Source organism: Protopterus annectens, chromosome 4.part0, assembly GCF_019279795.1.
Source record: "Protopterus annectens isolate FY-2018-M chromosome 4.part0, PAN1.0, whole genome shotgun sequence".
NCBI lineage: Eukaryota > Metazoa > Chordata > Ceratodontiformes > Protopteridae > Protopterus > Protopterus annectens.
In genome coordinates, this window is record NC_056733.1 from 1834858557 (window position 1) to 1834875703 (window position 17147).

Genomic DNA, 17147 nt, shown 5'->3' on the forward strand with positions numbered 1-17147 from the left:
GCCTTAAATGTGACATCTGCACGCACAATCCTCCGAACTTTTCAGCCACAGACTACTGACGCATTGTGTGTTTGCTCCTTCACTTCAGACGTCTCAATAAAACTAAGTAACCTGATGGAATTTTTTTCTTCATATCTGATTGTTATCACTTAGGCTTGCTTTGTTGTAGCAATTTATAGCCGATGTCAGGTAAAAAGGGTAAATGCCAGTGCGGGTGCCAGATGCCCCATAAAGACTCCCATGATCAGTGTGTTTTTTGCTTAGGCCGGGAGCATGACCATACTGCTTGCTCCATCTGCCAATTGTTTGTGCCAAAGACCTACACAGCCGTCTGACCACGCTTAACCTCTATTTAGAAAACCAGCACCTTAAGTGGTTAGCCCTAAGGATGGATCCCACCTCGGAGGCCGCGTCAGCACCTCCGCTTAAGAAGGCCAATTTTCCTAGGCCCTCTTTGCCTGCCGATTTAGGACTTGAGTGACGCCCAGCGGATTTGTTAACTTCGACTACCTTTGTGGAAGCCGTTGCTCAGCCAATGATCGGCACCCCTTCGGAGCCAACGCAGAACCCGACTACAGTCAAGGAGGAACCAGAATCTGTGGAGCCTCCGACTGGGATCCTGCTATCGGATATGTTCCTAACAAACGCGATTCCAGGCCTGCTCCAACGTGTACCCAGCAAAAGAAAAAAACAGCCAAGCATGCCTCTACCACTGTGGAAGGTCTACCTGACTGGCACTCCTTCACTTCTTCCCTGATGCAGGCCTTTATGGCCCTCAGGCCTTCAGCCTCATTCTCCATTGCTCTACCTTTGCTCAGCCCTAGGCCACTTCAGCCTCTTCCCTCCCCCCTTGATATCTCAGGTTAGGGAAGAAGAGCATGATACTTACTTTTCCTCATATGAGGCCTCAATATCTTACACCTCCCAAATTGCTACTCCCCAGGAGTACTTCTCTCCTGATAAGGAATCTATAGAGGGAAATTCTCCCCCTGAGGATATCACATTTGGTGAGACTATCACCAAAATGCAAGATTACTTCAAATGGGAATACCTCACAAATGTCTGATATCCAAAAGAGGTATTTTGAGCTCCTTCAGGTAGAATCCACCTCCCCTTCTGCTGTTCCACCAGTTCTGCCTACATACATGGATGCCTTCAATTTAGCATCTAAGACTCCAGACTCTGCCCCCAAGTGACCAGATCACTTTTTCAAGGTGTCTGACGAGCAGAAATGCTTAAACCACCTTCAGCAGACCCAGCAGTGACTGCCTCTTATCCTGATAAGCAATCCAGACTCTTTCCCTCCGCCTTACTCCTATCCACAGATAAAGACAGCAAATCTGTGCTTAAGGCGCTGGTTTTCTAAGCAGAGGTTAAGCACGGCCAGACGGCTGCATAGGGTCTTCAGCACAAACGGCTGGCAGATGGAGCAAGCAGTATGGTCGTGCTCCCGGCCTAAGCAAAAGACACACTGATCATGGGAGTCTTTATGGGTTATCTGGCGCCCGCATTGGCATTTACCTGACTTCTGCTATAAATTGCTACAACAAACCAAGCCTAAGCAATAACAATCCGATATGAAGAAAAAAATCCCAACAGGTTACTTATTGAGACATCTTAAGTGATGGAGCGAACACACAATGTGTCGGTCATCTGCAGCTGGAAAAGTTTGGAGGATTGTGCGTGCAGACTTCACATTTAAGGCCCCTGGTTTATGGCCCTACGTGTGACATCCCATGCAGCTGCAACAGGTAAGCTGAAGCTTTTGTATAGGAGCTGATGCATGAGTCACCTGATGGCAGGAAATCCCGCAACAAGAATACTGCAACATGGAAGAGAAGGACATCTGTAGTTATGGTGAGATTTTACACAACTATTCATTTAATACGGAGCTTCAGAATGTAAACAAAGATTCCTGTGTGGTGGATGTTACAAATGAGCAGCATTTAGCTGTCTCCATGGAGAAGGAAGTGAATGAGTCTGTTGAAATGGTGCAAATAACAGAAGTGACATCAGGAGTGCTTCCAGATGATGCTGTTTTTAAAAATAATTTTGCAGGATGAAGTGGGTGATGCTATTTCATGGAGTGAGATGGCAAATAAATTTTTCAGAAGTGCTGCGGATGTCAATGTGGAAAATGAACCAGGCAGTGAGAAGCAGAAAATGCAGTAGTTAAAAACATTTGCAGCCATGGCAGAGTAAAAGAGGAAAGCAGCAACAAACTGATAGTGTCTGGTTTTGTGGCCGCAGATAATACTGTAAATAAAACATATGCTGTAGTGGTAGCAGGCAAAAAAGGAGAGTAGTAACAAACTGTAAATAAAACTGCTTTTTAAAAGCAGAGAAGATTGTGGGAATAAGAACCAAAAAATGACAGTAATACACAAATATTATGTATGGAAAATTTGATAACTGTTTTTTGTTTTAAAATTCAAGGAGCTACACCTTTTATACATACTGTGACAAGAGACTTTTTGTGACTTAACACTTGAAACTGATGGATTGATGATGAAATTTCTACAACTGTGTAACAAAAAGGACATTTATCTGTGGAACAATTCTTTGTTTTCTGGTAGTAACTTAAATGTTAAAAATAAAAATGTTACTTTGCAGTTTAGAACTAATGAACTTGAAGAAGACTGTGTTAAAAATGCATGCAGGGTTTGTGTAAAGCTGTGGATAATTTGGGAATGTTCGAGATGAGAGAAACTTATGGAATGGAGGGTACAGTTTGGTAGCTGTTTTGAAATATGAAAATAAACATGGTGAAACACTTTTCCAAGTGTTGTTTTTGTATCTGGTTATAGAAGGACATTAAGATGTGCTGGCCAGCCTAAATCATGTTTCTTTTGTGGGGACTTTTCTCATTTAATTAATGATTGTGACAAGGTACACTGTAAGTAGTGTGAGGAGAAAGGACATACAGTAAGAAAGTGCATGCCTGAGTGCAGGTTATGTAAAAAAAAATAAATAAATAAAAATAAAGAAGAAAAAAAGAAAAAAGAGAGACACATTCAATGTATTGTCAAAAACAATAAATAATGAAAAAGAGGGGGAAAGGGAGGAAAACATACACGAGGAAGGCTGGGGGCGAGGGTGAACTAGGTGAGGAAGAAACTGTAGAAGAAGAAAAAAAAACATAGAGGAGAAAAATGAGTGCATGCAGAACAGAGGTCAGGAGAAGGGATTGATAATATTTTGAAGTTCTAGCCAAGGAAAAATCTGATTCTGAGAATCAAAAAGAATATCATCATCATCTTCTTTCGGCTGTTCCCGTTAGGGGTCGCCACAGCAGATCACCTGTTTCCATTTCTTCCTGTCCTTTGCATCTTGCTGTGTCACACCAACCACCTGCATGTCCTCTCTCACCACATCCATAAACCTTATCTTAGGCCTTCCTCTTTTCCTGTTACCTGGTACCTTCATCCTTAGCATCTTTTTCCCAATATACTCTACATCCCTCCTCAGCACATGTCCAAACCAACGTAATCGTGCCTCTCTGGCTTTGTCTCCAAACCTTCCAATCTGGGCTGACCCTCTAATATACTTATTCCTAATCCTGTCCACCCTCGTCACACCCAGTGCAAATCTTAACATCTTTAATTCTGCCACATCCAGCTCAGACTCCTGCCTTTTTGTCAATGCCACTGTCTGCAACCCATATAACATAGCTGGTCTCACTACCCTCTTGTAGACCTTCCCTTTCACTCTTACAGGTATTCGTCTGTCACAAAGCACTCCTGACACTCTTCTCCACCCACTCCATCCTGCCTGTACTCTCTTCTTCACCTCTCTTCCACACTCACTGTTACTCTGAACTACTGACCCCAAGTATTTAAACTCATCCACCTTCACCACCTCTACTCCCTGCATCCTCACCATTCCTCTATCCTCTCTCTCATTCACACACATATATTCTGTCTTAGTCCTGCTGACCTTCATTCCTTTTCTCTCTAGAGCATATCTCCACCTCTCCAGGGTCTCCTCCACCTGTTCCCTACTCTCACTACAGATCACAATGTCATCTGCAAACATCATAGTCCATGGGGACTCCTGTCTGATCTCGTCTGTCAACCTGTCCATCACCATTGCAAATAAGAAAGGGCTCAGAGCTGATCCTTGATGTAACCCCACCTCCACCTTAAACGCAGAATCAAAAAGAATATGCACATAAGTATATAGGAAAAATATATTCATCTGGGGAAGGAGTAAAAATAAGAAAACAGAAATTTAAAAATATTGCCCTAAACTTAAAAAGAAGGTAAAGCAACACTTGTAGTATACTTTCAGTTAATGCGAACAGTGAGATTAACGTAAGAATAGGCATTCTGGAATGGTGTGCTAAATGTGATACGGATGCTATTCTGTTAGAGGATGTAAGATTCCAGACAAGTGAAGAAAAACTGCAAACAGAAAATTGTGGGGTGGAAATGTAATATGCAACTTAGGAAGTGAACATTCTGGATTTGCTGTGTTGTGTACAAAATAGTGAAAATACTAGATGTAATGTTAGTAAGGATGGGAAGGTTAACACTTGTGGATGTGAAGTGGAGAAAACATGTTTATAGAATTATAGCATTGTATGCATAATATATAACTAGTAAGGATAGAGAGAATCTGTTTAACTCACTAACACCTATGTGATGTGGAGTGTCGCATCTCTAGCAGCTTATACACATCTTGCATTCTAGAGCATTTCAGAAAAATCAACTTAAAAAGAATAAGGTAAACAAATGTAAATATTTGTGAGCAATAAAAGCTGTACAAACTGCAAAAATAGCAATGTTAAGAGTAAGAAGTATTATTTACATTAATAATCAGTTCATTCAGTCTTTCCACAAGTAGTAGAATATATTACAGTTCATACAAGCCCAAAATTATATTTTTTGCTGAACTTTCATAAACAAATTATCGTATCGTGGAAACTGTAAAACTTAGACATATATTGTCAGAACATTTTTTTTTAAAGATATAAGCTTCCATAAGAGAAGAAGAAATTACTCTGTAAATGTATTGTATTGAGATATTTACAAAAATATGAAATCGTACTTAATTGTTCAGTTAGCATTATAAATAGTGTTGAATATTTCAAGATATGCAAATTACTGTGCAACTATCAAAGACAGTTTTCTTCAACAACTAAGGTTTCGGCTGATGCCATGCAACAGTTTGTAAGTCACTTGTTTTTTGAAGTGTTAAGTACATATGGAAATATTGTTTATTTTCATAATCACTAATAAACAAGTAGCAATATCTCAGTTTAGTATGATATAAATGAACATTGATAATTAATTTTCTTGTCCTCTACCATGGCATACCAGCATACCTCTGTTATGAAACTATGAACATAAATATGAAAATATGAATAAGTGAAAACGTGACATCCTAGATTAACAATTTTAGTGTCATTTTATTAATGACTCCTTGTACTCTATAATAATGCCTATTATTTGCTGGTAATTTACTTAATTAATGAAGCCACACCCCAAACAACCTGGACATTATAAGGAGCTATGGGTGTGAACTGGAAGTTTACAAAAAGGTGTTATAGGCTTGAATGAGTTAATCAGATATTGGACTATATGTTGATTAACATGAAAATTATAATAGCAGGGTCTTTAATTGTGATTTAAGGGGAAATATAAAAAGAAAGGGACATATGTAAAAAATACAGGAATTGATAAAATGTGGTAAATTAGCTGTGTGGAACAAAAGTCAGTGGACTTATAGAAGAGGGACACATTGATCTGAAATTGATTATTTTGTATTATCAGAGGGCTTGAAGTAGCAGATGGTGATACAGTTGTGACAGGTTTTCAAAACATTTAGTAATATGGATGAAGGTGATGGAAGAAATGGAGTATATTAAAATAAGAAAGGGAATAAAAAATGTAAACAAATTATAAGATGAAACTGGAAAGTAGGAAGTATTGCAGTTACGAAAAGATCATATAATCATGACGGGCTTTTATAAAAACTGGTCTGAATGATAGATTGAATTTTAAGAATAGGTATAAAAAGTTTTTTTTTTTTTTTTTTTTTTTTTTTTTCCCCCCCCAATGGCAATATGATATAAGAAAGGAAGGGAAAGTGAATTGTGGTAAAATGTATGGAAAAGTATTATGAAATGGAGAAATAAACATATAAAAGAAATCAAGAAAAATAAAGCATTGCTGTTTAGGCAGAAGTGTTTACAAGGAAGAAGGGAAGGGGGTATCTGCATATTTGGGTAAAATAGTAGTGTAATGAGGGAAATTAAAAATGTAAAAGGAGAGTTAAAAAGAGCACACAAGCAAATTATGAGTGTTGTAGTACAGCATGTGGAAAATATGTATAAGAGTAAAATAAGAAAAAAGATAAAAAGGAAAATGAGAGAACGGAAAGTATAAAAACAAGAAAAAAAAAAATCCACGAGTTAAGGAAGAATTTGGAAAAAGAAATAGGAAACTGGATTAAGTACTTAGGAAAGTAAATGTTGATTCAGTATGAGACCCAGATGGTATTTGGTATAGAATGTGCAAGAAATTAATGTAAAGAATATTTTAAAGAGTATTTTGTAAACGTACTGAATGAATGGTTGAAGGAAGGGTTTATTTATGAAGAGTTATATTATAGAATATTAAAATTTATATGGAGGAAAGATAAGAAGAATAAAATGAAATAAAAAATTGTAAACTCATCACACTAAATAACAGATTATACAATGTTTATGAAAATAATACAGAAGATAATGGAAGGAAGGATGAGAGTATTATGGAAGAAAAGTATATATGGTGTAAAAGAGATGAGATGTCAAGATTTGTTGTTAGTTGTGAGAAAAATTGTGGATGATATAAGTAAAAGGGAGGACGTGAAACGTATGGTAGGTAATATTAGCAAGGCATTTGATACAGTAGGGCATGATGCTTTTGTGGATGTTACGGAAAAGTATGGAATAGGTACTGCGGTGGTGGTGCTGTGGTCGCATTGTTGCCTCGCAGTAAGACGTTGTCCTGTTTGATTCTCAGCTAGAGCGTCTTCTGTGTGGAGACATGCGTGAATGGGCATACCTTCGTTGAAGGTTGTGCATCATGGCCGGCAACTCGGCATGTAAAAATCTACTGCCAATCATTAGCAGGCTGGAGTTCCGCTGTGGCGACCCTTAACCGGGAAAAGCCGAAAGACACAACAACAATGGAGAAGTATGGAATAGGTAACAGAATTAGGCGAGTATGTCAACCCATCAAAATAGTAGAATGAGAGTTTTAGTGAACGGGTGGCTGAGTAGAGAAGCATGCATGAAGTGTGGCATAAGACAAGGATGCCCCATGAGTGGTATATTGTTTGCATTGGTAATGAATGCAATAGTTTTTAAAATGAAAGATGCTAGATATGTGATGCAAAAGGAGGAGGTGATTCCAGTAGTTTTGACATAAGCAGGTAATATAATTGTAGTTATTATGAACAAAATATGGATGAGTGTTGATTTGTCTGAATGGATGTTTAAAGGAAATGGGAATGACCTTGAATAAAGATAAAAATAGGGGTTAGGGTGATATGTTAAAAACCTGGAGGCATGTATTTTTCAGTGAATGCAGTGTCTTTGCTAAGGATAAAAATTGTGAAAAATGATTGTAGTTATGATGCAATGAGCGGGTTTGATAAAAAAAATGAAAGAAGTGCGTCTTCTGTGTAGGATATGTCAATTAGTATTTAGGAAAATGGTTTATTTGGTGAATTCTGTATTAATGGGAAAATAGCACATATGTCAAATGTTTATATGATCAATAAAAAACAAACTGCAGACTCCGGAAATGCTTGGCAGAAAATAAAAAGGTTTTAATAATCCACAACAAAGGTTATAGGTATCTATAACCTTCTTTAATGAAATTTTAAAAACAGTGTCATGATAAGACCTCCATTTTATAGGATAGTTAAAAAGTCATGTGACACAGCCCCAGTCATGACCCATTATCAATAGTAAAACTTTTCAGAATAAAATATAATGTTAACATAGACACACACAATTAATGTAAATAGTTCTGCTTCATTTTCAAAATAGGCTTAATGCTAACCATAGCATTAGTATCTGGTGCAGAATAAGTTTGTAAACAAATTATCCAGTTATATTCACAGACCTTAAGCCTATTATTTAAATATCCACCCCTAATGTTCTTGGAAACAATTTGTTTGGCTCTAAATCTAAACTCATGCTCATTCCCTCTGTCCTTAATATGCTTAGCCAAGGCATTTGTGATACTACATCTCTGTATTTCTGATAGATGTTCAGTGATATGTTCCTTAAGTTTACGTGTACACTTGCCTATATAGAATGCTGCACAGCTGGTGGATGTAGCCAAATAGGCAATATTCATTGTGGTACAAGTTGCAGAACATCTAAAACTGAACGTTCTGTTTATCTTAGGATGTGCAAAATTATCATAAATAGCTATATATTTACAACTCACACAATTATAACATGGATAAGCTCCATGCCTATTTAGCTTAAGTCTGTTTTCATTGTACATCATGTTTTTGTAACAAAGATGTTTCTTGAAGTTAGAACAATTTCTATAAGCAAAATTAAGTTTTGACCCAATAATTAATTTCAGTTCTGGCGTACTTTCTAAAATACTCCAGTTCTTTGAAATCATATTTTTCACCTTATTCATTCTTCTATTGAAAGTTGTAGTGTAACGTAAAGAACCTTGCCCCCCTTACACACTGTGTCATTATTCTGAGAACTATATTTCTCACTGACAGTGGTCCTTCAAAACATCAGCTTTAATTTCATTCGAAAAATACTCACTATAACATCTTTGTTTAAACTCTTCCAGCATTACATTAATTTGTTCATTGCATAAGGCATTGTTAATATTCAGTCTGCTCACTCTTAATAGCTGGCTTTTAATGATGCCTTTGAAAATGTGAGGAGCATGCATACTGTTCCTATGCATATACCTATTCACCTGAACAGCTTTTCTGTATATACATGTTCCAATACTACCATTTAACTTCGTCAGCTTCACATATAAAAAAATTTCATGAGCAGAATAAGTAGATTTAAATTTTAATGAAGTAGTTGTATTGTCTAAATAATTAACAAAGTCAACCAGCTCAAACTCATTGCCTTCCAAAATAAGGAAGACATCATCAACGAATCACTTATAGAAGGTCACCTTGGCACTGAAACCTGGGGAAGCATTATACACAAATCTGTCTTCCCATTGACTTAGTGTGAGGTTAGCATAGGCATTGGCAATGTAAGTACCCATTGCCACACCGGAGATCTTCAGATACAACTGTTTTCCAAAAATGAAAACATTTTTTTTATACTAACTCTAACAACTCACATAAGGTTGCTACTTCCCTATTATGCATTTCACTGTGTACATGTAAAAATTCACGTATAGCATCCACACCAAACTCATTAGGAATAACTGTAAATAGAGAGTTAATATCTAAAGTCACGAAAATAAAGCCATTATTTCTTTTAAAGGCATCCCATTCAAAGAGTTTGGTCCTGTACAAAACTGTTAACCTTAAAGGAACAGTTCCAAAGATTTTTTTGTTTCGATTCTGGTCTTTGTTTACATTTTCAGTCTGTCTGAGCATGCACCAGCTTTGGTTGTTGGGGGGGTGCTTACAGGAAGTTTCAATGGTCTTTGTCAAATTCCATTTCAAATTGCAGTTGTACTCGCAACAGCTCTCACTGAGTCATTCATTAGTTTCACCTGTGCTTTTTATCCTCAAAGCAAAGTAGCCTTTCAGGAATTTTATTACCTTGCAGGAAAGCACATGAGCAATGCAAAGGTAAAACTTTAGTTAGCAGAGTTTTCTGTTCTTTTCATTTCATATTTTATTTTGTGTGGATTTCTGAATGCTAGCTAAGTGCTATGATGCCATGCATGACTGCTTCTAGTTCTGTAGAAAGTATCAGAATGATGCAAGTTTCGAACTGTAGTAGAAGCAGTCTTCTTTTATTCATGTTTTTTTTTTTTTTTTTAATCTTTGAATACTAGCCAAGTGTAATGGTTTTATAACCTGCTGTAAAAACACAAGGAGTAAGGACTGAAACTGTAACCGACCCAAAATGCTGTCTGTTAACACCACTATCCAGACACCATTATCAAATGATAATTGGATTTCTTGTGTGTCTGTGATGAATGAAAATTTGAGTATTGTAGATTTTCGATAGTTAACTTTTCAGTTACACCCCCAGCTACTGGAGCATGTGGAGACATGCAGCAGGGACCGTTTGAGAGGGCAGACAGGAAGAAGGGGAGGAGACAGAGGAGGACCGACCTACACTCTCTCACACAGACTTCCTTTAATATCATCGAACACTGGCTAATTGACAACCAACTAATCCTTAACACAAAGATTTTACTTCTGAAAAAAATCTGCATTTTTAAGTTCTTTTGTTAAAGAACAACGCTGTTTTCAAATATACGTGTCTCTGATGCAATGTTCCACAATGGTGGATTTCAGCAAGCTTTTCTGGTATATTTTTATGTGAAAGTTCTAACACTGTGCTTATAACTACCAACATAAAGGAGTTACCCATAACAGAATAACCATCTTCAAAGGGGGGAGGGGGAGAGAGAGAGAGAGAGAGAGATTAGAGTCCTGTGAGATGCACAAAATCTTTATCCCATCTTAAAACGTTTTTCAGTCTCTCTTCTCTTGAGAACACCACTATCAATGCAGACTCCACTACAAAACTTCTAGGAATCACTATTGACGACCAACTGAAATTTGACCATCACATCCTAGAGTCCATCAACAAGACCAATGAAAAACTAGGTTTGCTGTATAGACACACAAAATTCTTAACTAACACTAACACTGCTAGGCCCTCACTTGCACAAGCCTATCTTCTCCCCTGCCTACTCTATACTTCCCCTATATTCACACACATCCAAGCAAATCTCCTAACCAAACTAGACAAACGTACAACCAGATAGCCAGATTTGCCTGCAATCTCCCCTACAAATCCCATCACTGCCTTGCACTAAAAAATCTTCAATGGCTCGCGTTCCTACAACTACTCCAACTTTCACAGCTACAAATTGGACATTCTCTTTTCTACAAACCTGAAAACTGTCCCTACCCGTCCACCCTATTATCCCTCTACAAACCTGCATGATCTCTCTCTAGCACTGACCAACCACTACTGAACACCTACAAGTCCAACAAAACTATTGGCAGGTTACTTTATAAATGCTCCATGGCTCAAAGCTGGAACAAACTCCCATCTAACATATGACATATCCAATCTTTGCTACTATTCTAAAAAGAACTGAAAAATACTTAGCCAACTCTCCCTCTGCAACTGCCACAAGCACACCACAACTATTCCCTTTATACATTATATATACTTACAGTCCTGTAGCTACACCACTGAGCACTCTTAAAAACTAATCTTTCCTCCCAACTTTGCCCCCCTATTTTACTTATTTCCCTGGCCACCCCAACTCTTTCCTCATTTTCTTTTCTCTACTCTATCGATCTTTACCACCTCTCCTTCCACTCCACCCACTATAACGGACACAACTGCCAGTCTTTGCTATTCTCTTTCTCTTCAATTATTCTTCACTCTTCATTCCACTTACTATTCTTCTATTTGTTCCTTCGTCCTTATTTCCTTCTCTCCACTCTATATCTACCTTTACCACCTCTCCATCCACTCCACCCACTATAACTGACACAACTGCCGTTCTTTGCTATTTTCTGTGTCCTCAATTATTCCTCACGTTTCTCTACACTCCACTTGCTATTCTTCTATTTTGTTCCACCAGCTCTACCTCTATCGTTTTGTTGATGTACATGCAGAAAATGCATACTTTTGATTATTTTTATAAAGCAGTAATGTTACTCACATGTCTCTTTATCTTGCCCTTTTTAATGTTCCTAAACTTGCAATGTAACTTGGTATGGTTATGATACATGTGTGTTGTTATTTTTTGAATCATCTTTTTTATCTTGTGTTTGTGGAGCTTTGTCGATACTTGTAATGATTATCTACAAGGCATTAATGTTGTTATTCACATGTCTTTTTATCTTGCCCTTTTTTATGTTTTTAAACTTGCAATATAACTTGGTTTTGTTATGATATATGTATATTATTATTTTTTTAGCATAATCTTTTTATCATGTGTTTGTGGAGCTTTTCTCCTCGGGTCTCCACTGAAAATGGGCCCCCAGCCCAGGGGACTAACCTGGTTAACAAAGGAGAAATAAATAAATAAGATCAGTTATTGAACACTCCTTTAAGTTGGACTTTTTCTCCACCTTGATGGAATGAGATTTTTTAAGAGCAGAGACAAAGTTTGCTTTGGTAGCCACAGGAGGTTTACTTAATTAAGTAGGTAAAATGGTACAAAAGAAGGACTGAGGAAAAAGGTTGTCTTCTGTGAAGGGGTGATTTGACACTGGAGCAGCAGTTCTGGAAGTGAGACAGTGGAGTGGACTGGAGGAAGACACCAAGAGTACACTGGAATTTGTTTTCATTAAAGGAGTACAAAACTACTTGGGGGTGGGGTGGGTGGGGGGGCACTCCTAATACTGAATTCCCTCCATTGTCCATGAAGACTTTCAGCATTTCTTTGGTCAGCTGGGATGACAGGATCCAGTACAGCTAAGCCAGTCCCATCCTTTCTGGTAGGCATACCACTCAAAGGCACCAAGATATGCATCCTGACCCTTTTCCTCATTTATCTCTTTTAGTGGTGGAACTGTCATTGGTGTTGACATTTATTTGACAGTTGCCACCATCCTTTCAGCTGCAATAGCAGTGGTCTGCTGTAGCTGTTCCATGATTGTCATTTTGGTAAACAGAACCACACACACAGTTGCATTCCTCAAAGATAAAAACACCCAGAGCACCTCACAGGACTCTAATCTCTCTCTCTCCCCCCCTCCCCCCTTTGGAGATGGTTATTCTGATATGGGTAACTCCTTTATGTTGGTAGTTGTAAGCATAGTGTTAGAACTTTGACATAAAAATATACCAGAAAAGCTTGCTGAAATCCACCATTGTGGAACATTGCATCAGAGATACGTATATTTGAAAACAGCGTTGTTCTTTATACAAAAGAACTTGAAAATACAGATTTTTTTCAGAAGAAAAATCTTAGGGTGAACCATAAGTTCACAACCAGTACCTTCGAAATAGCTTTATATTGCTCGGTTGTATTCTTGTTCAGTAAATGCCCCCTCTTCTTTCTGTTTCTCAGTAACTTTGTAATTTAATGGAAGCAAATTCCAATGTACTCCTGATGTTGTCAAATCACACCTTCACAGAAGGCAACTCATTTCCTCAACCCTCCTTTTTTTTACAATTTTAACTGCTTTGTTAAGTAAAACTAAAAGAATATGATGGCATATACAGACACAGTGGCTCTATGCTCTCCCTTTCAGTGCTCGTTATGTTTGTTTTTGATAATATGTGTGTTCGTCATTGTTAAGTTCAGCCAGGCGAATCCCAAGTAGAGTTGCCAAGATCTTCTAAAAATCAGATTTCAGCACAACCAGTCTGTTACAAGCAAATTCCTACACTCACATGATGTACCGGAGGAGATAGCAAGGACACTGGGTTCTCTGTAGATTGTTGTTGGCTTAGGTATGTGACGAAGACAGAGGTAGCCAGTCGCTAGGCTAAAGAAACATCCACACAAAACCACCTGTTCCCAGCATATTTCTCACCAACTTTAGATCTGTCACAAACAAAATGGATGAATTACACCTACAGATCTCCAAGAACGAACTCATAAAAGACTGTTGCATTTTATTACTCACAGAGATGTTACTACACTCATGTATACCAGGCATAGCCGTTGAGCTAGCAGACCATACAGTGTTTCACTGAGATAGAAATAAAGACTCCAGTAAGAGCAAAGATGGGGTGCTTTACATCTACATAGATAACAGCTAGTGTGCCAACACAAAGATCATAGATGGTTTCTGATGTCCTGATGTGGAGTACCTGACAGTCAAATGCAGGCCCTTTTATCTACCTCAGAAACTTACCGCTGTTATAGTTGGAGCTGTTTAGATTTCACCGGATGCTAACTCTAGCATAGCTCTAGGCTACCTGCTCGGCACCATTAACTTGCAGCAAAACACTACTCCGAAGCCATTCATATCATAGCTAGTGATTTCAACCACACAGACTTAGACAATTCTCCCTAAATTTCATCAACACATCAAATGTGCAACCAGGGGGAAAAACGCACTGGACAAGGCCTACTCTAATATCAAGGATGGCTATAGGACAAAACAGCTGTCTCACTTAGACCAAGTCATATCATTTATCTGTACTCCTGACCCCAGCCATACCTCTCAATCTGGAAACATCAAAAATCTGGACAAAGGCCCATGAAAAATAGGTGCAAATCTGTGCGTTGATTAACATAAAATTTGCATATATAATTATGTAACCCCACCCGCCCAACAGAATTGTGGGATACCAACTTTCAAACGCAAACTGAAGAACAGACAACCAAAATATGGCCCCTGACCTTGTAGTAAATGGATACAATTTTTTTTTTAAATGTGTCGCAATGATGTTCACTGGGAATGGAGAAGATGAACATTAGGATTTTGTTTTTGGTGACTTGCAGTATGTGTGTTTTGTGGTAAAAGTAGGGCATTTAATGGTAGGCATTAGCAATATTCTAATCTTAGCAAAAGAATATTACAGTTTGGTAGGACCTCCAAAAATTCATTCTCCATGGCCTACTGATCAGTGGCGTAGCTAGAGTTTGTGCCACCCGGGGCTATCTGAGTTTGCCACTCTTCCCCCCCCCTCTCAAAATCATGGTTGAATGGCACCCCCCCATACACAACCCTCCCTCCTGCAGCCATTCCACTGTCCCATTACTTGGCTATTTTGCCCCATTTACCATAAACACTAACTTTGAGCTTTGAAAGTCAGTAAAGCACTTAGCAAGTGCTGTCCCATAGAGAGCAAGTAAATATTATTACAGGAAAACATCAGGGACAGTTTTAAAATTTTATGTTAACTAAATTACTTACAGACTAATGTCTGTTAACTTCTGTAGAAAGAATGAAAATATGAAGCAAATTCTTGAGGAACAGTTGAGATTGAAAGAATGCCCCTTTTGTGAGACCAGTGCATAACAGCGCTTAGAGGGTGCATAATGAATGTTTCATTGAGGTTTTACTCATTACTCAGATAAACAGTGAGATATTAAAACTGCTTTTTCTTTGCATAGTATGCCAACTGTATATGAATATCACCCACGAAACATCTACGATTCAATTCAGATCTATACAAATACATGTATAGTTCAGCTGTGTTTTTGTGCTCGATGCCACGGTGGTGCAGCGGTAGCATTGTTGCCTCACAGCAAGAGGTTCTCCCATTCGATTCTCGGCTGAAGTGCGGGGAGTGCCTTCTGTATGTGGAGTGTGCATGTCCTCCCCGCGGTTGGGTGGCATTCAAAAGACATACGTAAATGGGCGTGCCTTCGTTGAAGGTTGGACGTCGAGCTGGCACCTCAGCGTTCGTGAAAATCTACTGCCAATCATTAGCGGACAAAAGTTCCGCTGTGGCGACCCCTAACCGGGAAAAGCCGAAAGACAAACAACAACAACCTGCTGAATGTTGGAGGACCAAAAATTATGTCCTTGGAACTGTGAAACTGTTAAATATGAATGGGGGTGTGTATGTACTAACTCTGAAATTGTATCATCATGAAACATTCTACTCCAGTGCAGTAATTTATATATATATATGTAGATATATAATTAGGGGGTGAATTTGCCTGTAGAAATACTTAAAAAGTGTAATAGAAAGTTTCAGAATTCAGTTATTATGCATGAATACCACTTTATTTTTCAGTGTCTATTCTATTGTAGTATTACATCTTGCACTTATGATAAGGTGCCTTTGAGTGCTTCATTTGAAGTTTGCTACCAGTAAAATTATCACTTGTAATGATGTGAAATGCAAGGTAACCTTGGTAAAAGTACTCTTGCTTTCAATGTGTCATACATTTTTTACCTTTGGAAGGAGTATGACTTTACTTACCTAGTTTTCAGAATATTTAGTACAGTATTGTTAAATGCCAAAGCTGCGAGTCTGCATTTATTTATTTATTTATTTTTTTATCTTTTTTTAACTTAGTAAGATCCACAATGAGCAAGTGCCTCTTTTCATACATAACTCAAGCGCTCTGCCTGGATAAAGGACTTCATCAGTCACACTGTGTACAAGTACAAAATAAGATCTTCAAAACCCAAGACAATCTCTAGGATTCAGAAAAGCTTACCATGATGCAGAGGCCTTAACTCTAAAGGTTTCCACATAGCGGTAAGCCTGAGTGATTGAGACAGTTCTTCTCCTGCTGTCCTCTACTGGTAGTGGCCATAGCACAGACCGACGTCTCATGGGTGAAACCACATGCAAATGCAGCAGGGTGGGACAACTAATGCATGTTGGCCATGTGCTTGTGCTGGCAGCAGATTAATAAAGTAGGTGGTAGAGAGATTCAGTGAATTGCTATACGGAGTTCTTTTTTTTTTTTTTGCAGGAAGGAAAAACTGAATGCCGTTAAATAGACGGCATTCACCCAGTACATGGATTCATGGCCTGGATTGATACAGTGACAATGTCATAATTTATAATGTGGTATATTAAGATAAGATTGTTGATCATTTTTGGAAGACAAAATATTTACATTTGTTAGACTTGCATGACTGCATGGCTCATAACTGTAGCAATTTCAGGTGTTCAATATAAAACCTGCAGAATATTCATTTATAGAGACAACTTTGTGAATGCATTAAAAATCATGTTTAAAATCCAGACAGAAATGTATTAGTTTTATGGCAAAATACAATATCAAATAAAAATTTCTGTTACCTAAACTAATTAATTTAAATGCTAATGTATATCAGTATATAGATGGCTATTTGGCTATATTGTAAATTTAATAAGGAAATTGAGTCCTCTTGGTGGAAATATTGGCCTTCTGCTAAGGAGCTGTAATGCACTTGCCATTTAGGCAAATGTATTGCCTAACACTGGCCCTGGGCATGTAATAATACTTGTAACATTTATACGCCTGATGTGTTATTTGAATAAAATGTATTTGTGTGTGTGTGTGTGTGTGTGTGTGTGTGTGTGTGTGTGTCTTTGT

The 17147-nt window shown here is 38.0% G+C and overlaps 1 protein-coding gene across 3 annotated transcripts in view; it reads left to right on the top strand.

The window, feature by feature from the left end:
* The window catches only part of REEP2 (receptor accessory protein 2), a 795838-nt gene that overhangs the window by 219394 nt on the left and 559297 nt on the right, over positions 1 to 17147 (top strand). Inside the window, exon 1 of one of the 3 annotated variants that reach the window (XM_044069518.1) lies at positions 16141 to 16318. The exons of the other annotated variants lie outside the window; for them this stretch is intronic. The gene's annotated coding sequence lies outside the window, so the exon portion shown is untranslated. Of the gene's footprint in view, positions 1 to 16140; positions 16319 to 17147 lie in introns of those variants that run through there. 3 annotated transcript variants of the gene reach the window in all.